Here is a 12,783-nt window from a genome sequence, read left to right on the forward strand (position 1 = left end):
GTCCCTATGGATCTGGCACAGCTTTGCTCCCCAGCTTAGCTTGGGCCCCTGCTTTCTCCTTAGCTCAGCCCCACTCTGTCTGACCCAGGCAAATCTAGCTCACATGGAGGACGGGACCTCCCTGGCCTCCTGGCTCCCTGATTAGCCTGCTCGCCCTGTCATTCAGGCTGACCTGGAGAATTGGCCTCTCCCCATTGTTCCTGGGGGCTGTCAGTCTCACGGTCCTGATTCCCCATCGACCCTTCCCCTTTTTAGTCCTGGGAGGTAGCAACTAAAACACCCCCAGTGAATGTTAGTAAGGGGGAACAGTCCCCTTACATTTATACTGGGCTCATTACCCAACATTTCCTACAGCAGCACCCAGGTTTTCTCTGTAAGCTCCTCGGGGCAGCCCTTTGTCTCACACATGTGGCTGAGTATGTAGGGGCCTAAGGATTAGTGATGATAGTAGAACATCATCATTCGAGAGAGACCCAAACCGAACACCTGGGGAAAGTTTGTGTTCAGATCTGAAATCATGCGCTTCGGAGATGGACTGCTGGACACCGCCAGTGTCTCATTGGAAAAGAGACCCTGATGCGCCGCACCACCAGATGACTCTTCCAAGTGTTTCACATCATCCTCCAACTCAAACTCCTTGTCCACAACTTTGTCCGAAGGGTTAGGTCCACCCTCTGCTGCCTCAAGCCCTGCTGAAGTATCCATGGGGATCTTAGCGGTGGAGGTGGGGTCATTGAAATCCATCCATTTTTTAGGGATATGGGCCAAAACCCCCCAGAAAATATTAAATCAAAGGCCTTAACTGGTCATGATCACAGGGGAGAAATTCACCATTGCCCCCAAACAATATCTGATTTCTGCCCCCTCAAAACTGTATGCTCTTGCTTCCCTTTCTGGAGCCGTACAAGGGATCCCCTACAAGCTTGAGATGGAGTGAGCGGAAAAAGCATGCTAGGAATCAGGGAGGAGAGTTCAGGAGAGAGGATGAAGAACACAACCCAATTGGCCTTCCTGGTCTTTTTACCCAACAAGAAAACAAAGAGACAAGCTATAAAGACAAGATGATGAAAGATTTTACCATCAGTAGGGCAAAAGTGTTTGTCCTAATACGTCTCATTACTTCTCTGGTATATACATTCTAGTTTAAAGAGGAAGCATGAAAGCTGGTGTTTGAGAAGCTTAACAACAAGGCTTCATGTTAAATACAACTTTCTCCTGATCGGTGGAATATTTTACATGGGCAAAGGATGAGGTACATGAGTCTTGTAAATGTAAAGTAAGTAGTAGTTAATACTGCCCGGCCTTTTAACAATCCTGCTCATGAGGAATGTGTTAAGAATTAAATTGGGTGGTTAAAATAAATGAACACAAGTAGGTGGCTTTAACAAGCACCCACTTGATTCCCTCCCCCCTCAACCCCCATTTTATCTCTAAGTACAGGATATTTCTTTTGCCTCTGGTTTCACTTTGCTGGTTGATTCTATAGTGAAAACTGCAACTACACAAAACATTTTTATAACAGCAAAGAAACTTAAAAATGGAACAGGCTCATATCATACATTTATGATGAAGATTTATATCCATTATTAAAAGGCAACAAATCACTTGAGGTGCACCAGCCCATGTCTTTTTTTTTAATGCAAAAGTCTTGTTAGCTAGACTTATAAAAGTTTTGCTGAATCATTTTTTTATTTAACTGATTTTCTTACAGAGATGCTTAACAGATGTGCAAGAACATGTTCAACATTTGCAACTGTAAAAGCAGCTGCTCAAAAAACAAAATCCAGTCAAAGATACTGTAACTTGGGAACCCCTTGTCAAATTATTTCATATTTTGCGCATGAAACTACCCTTACGCCTGAGCTGGCTTACCAAATTTCAGGCAGCTCTGCCATCTCTTATGGATTGGAGAGGTAATGCAAAATTTGCCCTTACACAGAAACTCTGCTGCAATTCTAACTATGGAGCAACGAGTGTTGCTCCATAACATATACGATACCATTAGCTGAAGCCCTGCTATTGCTATGCCGTCCACAATCCTGCTTCTATTTTTTTTTCTTAAAATGCCTACTGTCCAACCTCTGGCTCCTATGCCCAGCAAACTCTTTCTCATGGATTATTTTTTTGATAAATGCTTTCTATCTCTGAGGTGTTCACTCCTTTCCATCTAAGGTAATTATATGGATCCTCTTATTGTGGAATCTAAACATCCTCACAATACCCCATGTGACACAGAGAAATACGATTACCCTCATTTTACAGCTGGGGAACCAAGACACAGAGAGACTAAGTGACTCATCCACAGTCACAAAGGAAATCTGTAGCAGGGCAAGGAATTGAATCTGGGTCTACCAAGTCTTAGGGAAGTGCTGTAACCACAGGACCAGCCTGGATGGATAAGGATATAATAGGTTTCAAAGTGATAGCTGTGTTAGTCTGTATCAGCAAAAACAACAAGGAGTCCTTGTGGCACCTTAGAGACTAACAAATTAATTTGGGTATAAGCTTTCATGGGCTAAAACCCACTTCATCAGATGCATGGAGTGAAAAATACAGTAAGTAGTATATATATTACAGCACATGAAAAGATAGGAATTGCCTGATTCATTTGCTGCAAATATTTGGCTTTGGCTGCGGATTGGTTCTTGGCTGATTCTTCCTCTTCCCTTTTTTCTATTTTGGAGATTGGTTGCTTATGTATTAAGAAACATTTATGTAAAGATCTCACATCAGAATAAGTTTCCCCAACACCACCTAGAGCAATGGGAAAGTAGCTAGGTATCTTCACCTTTCTCTGAAGCATCAAATACTGACCCTTGCTAGGAATGGATGCCAAACTTGACAGACAAATGTCAAGACAAATTCTACAGTGTGCGTATTTAGCTATTGTTCTGCCTATATTTACCCCGGCCAGAAGTTCCTCTCACCAAACCATTTTATCTTACTGCTGATATCACAATGGTTGTATATTCTGCCTCATCTTCTCCCAAAAAGATATAGATCAATAAAAGTTGGTGTATCCCTTCCTTACACCATCTAGTGGGTGCTGGAGAGAGATGCTAGTCTCAAAAGACCAGGAAGGAAAAAGAAAAAGGTGGAGAAGAGGGAAGAAGTGAAATGTTCAAAGACTGATTGTCTTTAAAATCCTGTTTATTGAGGATTTAATATATATATGGATAAAATCAAGGTTTGTTTCCATGGAAATTTCCTGAAAAAGGGAAGAAGGTAGGAGCAGGGGAAGGAGGCAATGGCTAGAAGGGATGCCAGAGGCAGGAAAAGACTCAAAATTGGGCCCTATACTGCAGAGTTGTCAAGTGCCTCTTGTGAGGTGCAGAATATGCTCAAGGTTGCAACTTCCCAGCAGCTTGCGGCAGGCAGGCAGGCAGCTGGGTTGGCACTGTTTGGTTAGAATTTGTAAACACTTTTACATGGTTCAAAATGATTTTCAAAGGGGAAAAAAAGTTTTTGATGGGGTGCGCTTGTGCCTCAGTGGCTCACAGCTCAGAATACCAGATTCAGGCCAAACTGCTGAGAAACACGGCAGACTCCCCATCAAACTGGTGGTTATTCTACCATTCGATATACCAAGCTAGTAACAAAAGTAAGCTTCTGTCTCACCATGTTGGTTAACAAGAAGTCAAAAATGCAGTCTCCTTAGGCTTCCCAGCCCTTATTTCACAACCCAGACACTAGACTTTATGAGGAATGGTTACCAAAAACCAATTTAATTAAGCAAAGGGCTCTTCTGATCTCAAGAGATCAGATACTAAGCCAGGTCAATGTATAAGTCAGATGTTACCCAATAATCACGCTGCCACCAATCCTATAGTAACTAAAAGCAAAAAGTTTATTTATAAGAGAAAAAGAAGAGAGTTAAAATGGTTAATAGATCATATACATCCCATTATTGCAAAGTTCTTAGATCAGGTTTGCAGCAGTAATGGAATGAACTGCTGGCTTCTAGCATCTCTGGTAATTTCCAAAAGATTGGAAGGTCCTCAGTCCATAATATGCTCATTTTAGCTGTAAGTCTCCCAGAGAATCAAAGCACGAAAGAGACAAAAATGGAGTCATTCCATGGGGTCTTTTATATCCTTTGCCATGTGCCTGGAAATTTTCTGTTTCAGACAGAGCTCACAGCCTGAGCTTGTGGAAAGTTACTGGCCTTTAAGATGAAGTTCAGGGTCACACGAGTGACTCAAGGGGCAGCTATTACCCATATACTTTCTAAGGCATCCACAGGAAAGGCTCTGTAGACAAGTTTGCTGGGCGGGATGAATTTCTTTGATGGCCCATTGCTAGAGTGCAGTGTCCTCAATGGGCCATCAACCTTGACTAGTCCATTCACAATGGGCTGGCTAGACTGGATGTAAACTACAGTGTGGATATTACCCAGGAATACAGTCGCATGTATAAGATACAAGTCCATGGCCAATATTCATAACTTGAGATGCAGAGACGATACCTGCATATAAACATGATAGTCACACACCGTCCATGTCATACTTTGTACAAGATTTGTTGCAATTGTAGAACAGTGATAGCAACAATGATACAAATGGTCTCTTTCAGTTCTACAGCATCACGCTGGGTAAGACTGAGCAGCTGAGGGCTCACAGCTCAGAAAGCGCTGCATTTGGGGAGCTCTTAGAGCATATGACAGAGCCACTGATTTTTATTTCAGGCTTGTAGGTTTCAGAGGATGAAAGATGCTCTGGAGAGGCCAATACTAAGCATGAGCTTCAGAGAGCATTAGCAGAAAGCAAGAAACCTGTCATGTCGTCTTTTATTATTATTATTCATTTGTCATATGTTTAATATGCATCCTGGGGAATATTAACTAGTTGCTTAAGAAAAATGAGCAGCATTTGTAATTGGCTGAATTACAGACTTATGTATTCATTTGTTTCCAGAACTTCCACCCCACAAGAAAAAAACATTTGATCCATTCTCCTCTATCACCAAAGGATATAGCCAATCTCAGAATAAAATGTAAGGCAGATCACCATGTTACAAACAGAATGTGAATGAGAGTAGTATTAATGCACAGGGTTAGGCCACTTCCATGGTGGGCGGGGTGAAATCTTCCCGCAATTCTGTGGCCACTGGTACAGGCCCCGTGATAAGTCACAGCTAGGAGCTGCCATTCTCTTCCTGGCTAGTGGGTGGCTGTAGTTTGTGGACTCAGCGGCCACAGCTCACTCCCAATATTATTCCTCTGGGTTTGCAAAGGAAACACCTGAAGGGCACCACACGGTCGGGCCAATAATGGACACAGAGCGCCATCACTTGCACTGCGAAACACACGAGGGAGGAAGAAGTAAATACACACATTTGAATGGTGGGAAACATTTCACTGCTGCAGTTAGCATAGCACAACTTGCACCTATGAAGTTTTCCAGCGAAGCTCTTGGTATTGGAACCCATCCTTTGGACCTGTCAATCAATCCCATCTTCCTGCATTCTGACTCTCCTTCCCCTCTTTAATTTCTGCTCTTTATCTTCACCCTCTGTCCGCGCCCCCTCATTATTCACTCCTCTCCCCTCCATCTCTCTGTGTGAGCATTCCCTCTGAAGCAGTACGGTGTTGCCACATAGGGAAGTAACTGGGGGAACCACAGAGCAGGAGTAAAGTGTGTTTCAGCGAGGGGAGTACTGATCGAGTACCACTAGGAGTGCCACAAAGAAGGCAAGGATTAAGGAGAGAAAGGACTCCTTCTATTACATCCAAATCATGGAGTTAAGTAGACAGGCCGGACTCACTTTAAAGACCCTGGTCTTTTCACATGTTAGATCTTCAGCCCGGGTATCTGATTTGCCTGGGCTTGTAGACTACCACCTCTGAGAGAAACTCAACACAAAAGTTAGAATATAGTGATTGATGGTTTGCCTGAGTGTTGTGTAGAGCGGAGACCTTGACTTGCAAGTATACACCCGGGCAACACTTTATAGAGTGTAGGATGTGCCAGATACAATACAGTTTTAGGCGTGTGTATGATATGAGATTGGTAGAATTACAAATTTAGGTTCTGATCCTGGGTCAGAGCATCCATTCAAAGCTCTCCTGGCTTCAATAGGGGTGTGCCATATACAGTCAATTGCAGGATCAGGGTCTCAATTGTTACTGCTGTAAAACAACTGTGCACTGGCAAAGAACCATTGATTTATACCCCTGGCAACCCAAATCAGTATAAGATCTGGCTCACCAACCATAAGGAAATAAGTGGATTTTTACAGAGGTTGGTCAAAGTACACATGCTTTACTATTTCCAGGAATTTCATTCCTACATTAAGCATTGCAAGGAATTACAGTGTCCCACTTTTAAAAAGAAATTAATCTAACAGCTGGAGCAGTGTGTTAATGGAGATCATTTGTTTAAAGACACACTTTAGAGACTACAGGATGTCAGGCATTTTTTAAAGGTGTTATTTTAGTGAGAACAATGACTGTGTTAAAGGGCACGTCTTTACACAACAGATGTGATAATCTTTGTAAAACAAACAAACTACCCACTAGCATAGTAAGGTTCTGGTCCATGACTACCGCATACTAGCTCCAAGATGCTAGAGTAATACCAATATTAAATAATAATTTTACGCTTCAGCTCTGCAGAGCTAATGCATCTATGGGATTCAATTCTGCCCTCGTGACGCATACACAGAATTACCAGCAAAGTTTCACCCACATCTTTTTTTCTTTTTTTTTTTAAATGGGGGATCTCATCAAAGGTGAGACGAACCCAGCTTAACTTTCAGATCCCAGGTGGAGTTCTCAGGCCTGGCTGTTAGAAACATTATCCTTTGACCTGTAAGCTGAGTATGTCCCAGATGAACATTATAGTTAGAGAATAAAACAAGCTTCCCTCCTCCATTCCAGCCCTTTCGTGTCTAAGGGGTCATATCCAGACAGCTGAGAACTCCCTCGAGGGGGAGGAGGGAGAGCATAGGGAGGGGAAGAAAGAAGAAAAAGGCAAGATAGTCAACTCCTTACACAGTCTATCCCCCAGCCCAACATAGAGTGTAGCAGTTCTCTAGCCGTGATCTCTCCCTCCGGTCCCCTAACTGTCCTCAGCTGGGAAAGATATTTTTGCCCATTTATGTATGCTAGAGAAGCTCTCAGCCTGCACCAGTTTACACAGGGCCAGGGCTAATCCAAGGACCCATAATCAGTCCTATTACATCCCCTCCCTTCTGCTATACCGAGTGGATCTCAGTCACAGTGGCAAATGAACCACAATTTGCTCTCATCCCCACGCCACCCAACATATAGTTTAAAACAATAGCATGGAAGAGTTTACATTAATAGCTTGACTGTTACATTATGTACACAGCGCTACAGCTGAGCACAGCCCTTGAGAGAGAAAAAACCCTCGGTCCTCCACAGGACTGAGTGTCCTCAAGGGAACCAAAGGGCCTCAGCACCTCATAGGATCAGGAAGTACTTATGTTAAATTTATCCCACTTCAGAAAATAACTCCAGTGTGTTCGGTAATTTCCATTTGGAAATGGAAAATCACAGCTAACTGCGATGCGCAGTGGTGGATTAAAAGTGCCGATGAGACAGATAAATGCTGTTTCTATTATTCAGACACATGGACACTTCCCAAATTACGGCAGCAACTGTGGCAATGTACATTCCACCATCGTTATAAACCGATGGTGTAGCCTGTTGACGAAAAGCTTGTCAACTTGGCTCCCAGTCAGACAGCTCCTTGTAAATACCGCATACCAGCTTGTAACCACCAGAGCCACAGACCTCAAAAAAGCTGCCGTTCTTGGCAGGCTGAGAATAATATAATTATGCCTGCGATTGCTGATGTACAGTCCTTGCCTGGCCAACACAGAGGTAAAGTACTTCCAAGGCCCATTCAGTGACATGAATACCAGTCCCACTTGTGCTGAGTATTATCCAGCACCCCAAAGAAAGGCATTGTTGCAGTCAGGAAAGGGCTTCACAGAGCTCCATTTTTTATTTTCACGCCTAAGCAATAACGTGCCAAGGGTCACAGGATCCAACTAGACACCGTCAGGGAGAGATGTGTTCCCATCTGTTTGGTCTGGGACCACACAGCTGGTGGGTCTTTGTTCAAGTTCTGCAGATGAGGGTCAACATCACAAACTCACCACACTGAATGAAACTTCTTAGTCCCTCACTGGAAGTCTTAATAGGGAGGCCAAGGAATGGACGGGGCAAGGAGACTGGACTGATTCGATCTGTGCTACTTCTATGGCCTCACAATCTCTAGTGTATTTATTCTCACAACATCCCTGTGGATGCAAACCTGGGACAGAGAGAACCTCAACTATACTCAAAATCAGCCCCGGTCACTAACTTTTGCATTTTAAAAACCACCAAAAGCCATGTCATAGGCTGCATAGATGGCAGAACTGGCAAGTAGAGAAGATACGGGCAAACTTATTCGTTTGGCTGAACTGGTGGAGAACCTGCTTTTGATAGTTGTCGTGTGCAAACAATAACTTAGATCGAGTGCCTCACCCCCAGAACAGAGGCCAGAAACTTGGAACTCAGCTTCTTCCAGATTCCTCAGGCTCTGGCGTTCTGTGAGACAAGCGCTCTCCAATTGTGAATGAAATCAGACCTCACCCATGAAAGCACCAAAGCCCAAGAGAAAAGAAACAGCACCCTCAAATTAGCTGTCGTTGCTTAACATTTTCTGCACTTATGTGGTACAGCTTGACCAAGAAACTCACAAGGTAAGCGAAAAAAAAGTTGTTTAGTAAATTTAAAAAAACGTGTTATAAATAAAACTAGAGGTAAGAAAGCCAGGCAGGGCTTGTAGGTCAGTCGCACTGAACCATAACAATTAAACATGTAACCCTTCTGTCTGTCAGAGTTGGCAGCAACAAGGGCCGGGTTCAATATCTAGGGGATCCATTCCAGTAACACAATGCAAACCGGCTCGAGCCCCCACCCAGTGACCTGGGACAAATATATACCACCCCCGCTGGGCACCTCCAAGAGGCAATACTTCCCCTCTCGCAAGCACATAGTCTGAGTGTAGCAAAAAGCCTTTTAATAACAGAGAGAAACAATGTGGCATTATGTTGGGGAAACACCACCAACAGGATTCATAACACAACCCATGAGCAAAAAAAACCCACCCCAAGCAAATTGGGGCATGCCCCTTTCCCTTTGGTTCTTGAGTCCAGCAACCCCAAATCACCCAAAGTCCCAAAAGTCTCTGTCCCTGAGGGCAGCCCCAGAGTTCGAAAGTTTATCTGCGGAGCTTTACCTCCCAACCTGGGTGGAGATGGGATGGGGGTAAGAGGCACCTTACATGATCTGAAGCTGACTGCCCCACAGCTCCATAGGCCTTCGCTCCGCCAGCCGCCCCAAGAACTCCTTTGCTCAGCTTTCTCCGCTCCGCGGCCCACAAGCAGCTCCCGCCGTCCCACAAACTGCTCCACGTCCCACCAGCAGCTCCCGCCGTCCTACGAACTGCTCCACCAGCCTGTCCACAAGGCACTCCAGCCGTCCCGCAAACTGCTCCACACTATATCTTCAGGCTCCCCCACTACCTAACACAACGCTCAGTGATTTCAGCTCTTAGTCAGTTCAGCTCTTTGGTGAATTCAGCTTGTAGTAGGGGAGCCTCAGTGCTGGTGCACTGTTAGCCCAAAGTGAGCTCAGCAGCCTGTAACTAGACTTCTAATGAAATCAAAATTAGCTCTGATATTCCACAGTGGAGAGAGGAGGAAGTGCAATTAGCATGTAAGGCCCTCACCAAGGGGCCCATGCCACCAAGTATTACTACTTGTCCCCAGCCACTCTCAATTCACAGAGTTTTGGAACCCATGACCCTTGCCTAGAGAGTGCCACATAGTTGATGGCGAGTCCCTCCATCATAACAAAAGGCCAAGTACAGTTCCAAGCACAGTTCCCATAATCAGGGTAATAACAATTTATTCTTCCTGCCCCAATAACAGAAACACTGGGGATCCCACAGCAGCCAAAGTGACCATTTGGGCAGCGATGGCCTCATTCTAGGCGGGGTGGGTGTGCCTATGCAAATGAGATTGGCCCTTGAAGTTCTTTTCCACGACTTGCCACACCTCACCACCAGATGTCAGGGTGGAGCTCATCCTGACACTGCTTACAAACACATTAACATACAAATATAGTGTGATCATATTATATTTAAAAATCTTTAGTTTCTTTGCCGAAACAGCTAGAAGTTAAGGATTTCTGAGGAGCTTAAAATTATTTTCCTCAATTACGTGAAAACAAATCTCTCCCCAGAACGTTTTACTTTCATTAAAACTTACACACAGGATGATTCCATTTCATATCTTGTATCCTTGAATGTGCTACAGGGGTTTTGCATACTGAGCCAATTCAGTCACAATATGCAAATTTTTGCAAAAAAAGTCATCTTTCCCCTGTCCTCTTGTGCTAAGCTATTCATCAGTATGAGAGTTATATTATATGCACTATCCAATAAAAGGAATAACATTTATATAGCGATGGGGGGGGTGACAAACCATGCTTTCCAAACTTTAGTAATAATTTAGCTTAGTTTTAAGTAGAGGGGGGTTGTTTTTACTTCTGTCCTTTACATTCTGCATCTGAATCAGCTGAAGGAAATCTTTAAGGTCAGTTTCCTCAGCATAAATCTTTGCTGCTCTACAAGCACAACAAAATGTACCCCAAATCCAGTTAGGTGGCCAAATTTAGCATTCAGATGCATGCACCCAATTCACCAGAAGCCACACTGATCTGGCTCACTGCATGGCAATGTTCAGAAGTTCTCCATCATTTTAAATGAGGGTGTGGTGGCGTGTTTACCCTCAGGGAAATCTTTCTTTACTCTGTTTTCCAACTAGACCTAGGGCAATGTCATTTGTCAAAGGCCACCAAGGGAATCTGTGGCTCATTCCAGATTAGATTCTAGGAACCTTGGACTAAATTCTGTGTTTTTCACCAAAGCACAGAACTTTGTTTTGACCCCCACGAAAAACAAAATAGCGACGGTCACTCCCAGCATGGTGAAACAGCGTTCAGGAGGACGCTGAGACAAGGTACATAGTTGAATGTCTATATGCAAAACTTACTCACTTGAACTGGTTAGAGTTTGTAATATTGTTTAGTGTTTGCATTAATGCTTGGTTTAGCATAAAATAGGCACTTTATACAAGTAATGCCTCCTCATTCCATTGCTCCCGCCAACTTATCTCCAGAACACCCCACATGCCACAGGTTCTTAGTGCCCTGGGTTAGGGAGTGGTCCAGGGGTGTGGCTGGAGAGCCTTGTGCTCTGGAGATCTTCAGCTTGTGGAACATACATAGGAACCTGTTGCATCTAGCACAAATTAGAGAAGCCTTAAGGCTGCATTCACCTGTGCCCCCAGGATGTATGGGTCTGGAGGAAAGGTGGCAGAAGGCCCCTCCCACCTCCTCAGATGCACCCAACATTTTCCCAGTGCAGATCTGCCTCACGTTTTCCTGAGAATGCACGGTAGAAATGTGTGAAGCCCCCCCAGCTTCCCCACACAGAATATCAGAGACCTCCTAGTCAGCACTAAAATCTCCCGTCACTGCTAATTTTCTTCACCCACAAAGATTCTGATTCATAAACATATAAAGAGAGGATAAAAAGGCCCAAGGTCCCTTATTGTCTGAGGTTCTTCTGCAATCACAGGATGCTGTGCACGTGGGACACATCGACAGTATCTTCTGATCAGTAAATCTTTACTCCAAAGATCCTGCCAGCAGGCTGGGATATGTTGCGTGCAGTCTAGTCCATCGTTTTTCAGCCGTTCTCGGGGTGGTGATGGCTCCTTATTCAAAAGCAAAAAAGTGTTTGTAACCTCCTTACATTTACTATAAGATTTTTAAAGAAAAGTGTCAATGCAATGGCTACATAGTTTGAGGGGGTTTCAAATGGTTGACAGAGAATACTTGACTTTAAAGGGTAAGGGTGGGCAGGGAAAGGGGAAAACAAGAGTTTCTTTGATTTAGATTGTGATACATTTTTCAATGCCTTATGACCCCTCCCCCCACCAGGCATCATGACCCACTGGTGGAGAAATCACTAGTCTAGTCCATCCCTCCGCCATCCTACTCCTTCCCTTGGCCTAGCACCCCTGCAAGATATTTAAAACCATGACCCCTCATCTTCCCCTAGCAGTTTAAGCATTATGACATCTCTGAAACCGGTCTCAAAGTAATTCACCATTTGGTTGCTTTGTAAGAGTATATTCGACATTCCTCTTGTGGTGAGAATTAGTCTGTTTTTTGTGATGATATTTGGGAGTATAAACCAAACACACTAGAATATACAAGGGAAATAGTTCCCCCAAGAATTCCTAAATATGGTGATTACTTTTTTAAGGCTACAAAGGAATTTGTGAATGGTATGTTGCTAAGTACACTGTGTACATAACACAGACATCAGAGCACTAGCTCACCAGTGGACTAAGGCTCAATGACTGATGCTTCTGTTTAGCCAGTGATATTGTAATCATTTCCTAAGTATACAATAGGTACATTTTATTGAATTAGTATCTTTTGGGGAGAGATTTCATGCTCCATCCTTCCTCTTCCCTTTAACAAGAGGAAATAATTAAATATGTGACACCCACCTAAAGCTGGAGAAAAGAGATCCCTTTCTTGAAAGGATTTTCCTTACATTTAGTAGCTATGTGGAGGGACAATAGAACAACCACTCCACTTTACCTCTGGAGTTATAACATACCTAGCAATAATGCAGGCAGGATGCACTTCTATACTATGCTTGTCAGAGGAAGCATTCTGGCCTTCTG

General features: G+C 43.8%; 1 long non-coding RNA gene across 2 annotated transcripts in view; it reads right to left on the bottom strand.

Annotated features, from left to right (window-relative positions):
- Positions 1 to 8,968: 8,968 nt before the first annotated feature.
- Positions 8,969 to 12,783, bottom strand: part of LOC311526177 — a 37,879-nt gene continuing 34,064 nt past the window's right edge. For both annotated transcript variants that reach the window (XR_014712961.1, XR_014712962.1), the window contains one exon: positions 8,969 to 11,799. This is a non-coding gene — a long non-coding RNA (uncharacterized lncRNA). The remainder of the gene's footprint in view (positions 11,800 to 12,783) is intronic.

The sequence above is a fragment of the Lepidochelys olivacea genome (assembly GCF_965140295.1).
Source record: "Lepidochelys olivacea isolate rLepOli2 genome assembly, chromosome: 9".
Lineage (NCBI taxonomy): Eukaryota > Metazoa > Chordata > Testudines > Cheloniidae > Lepidochelys > Lepidochelys olivacea.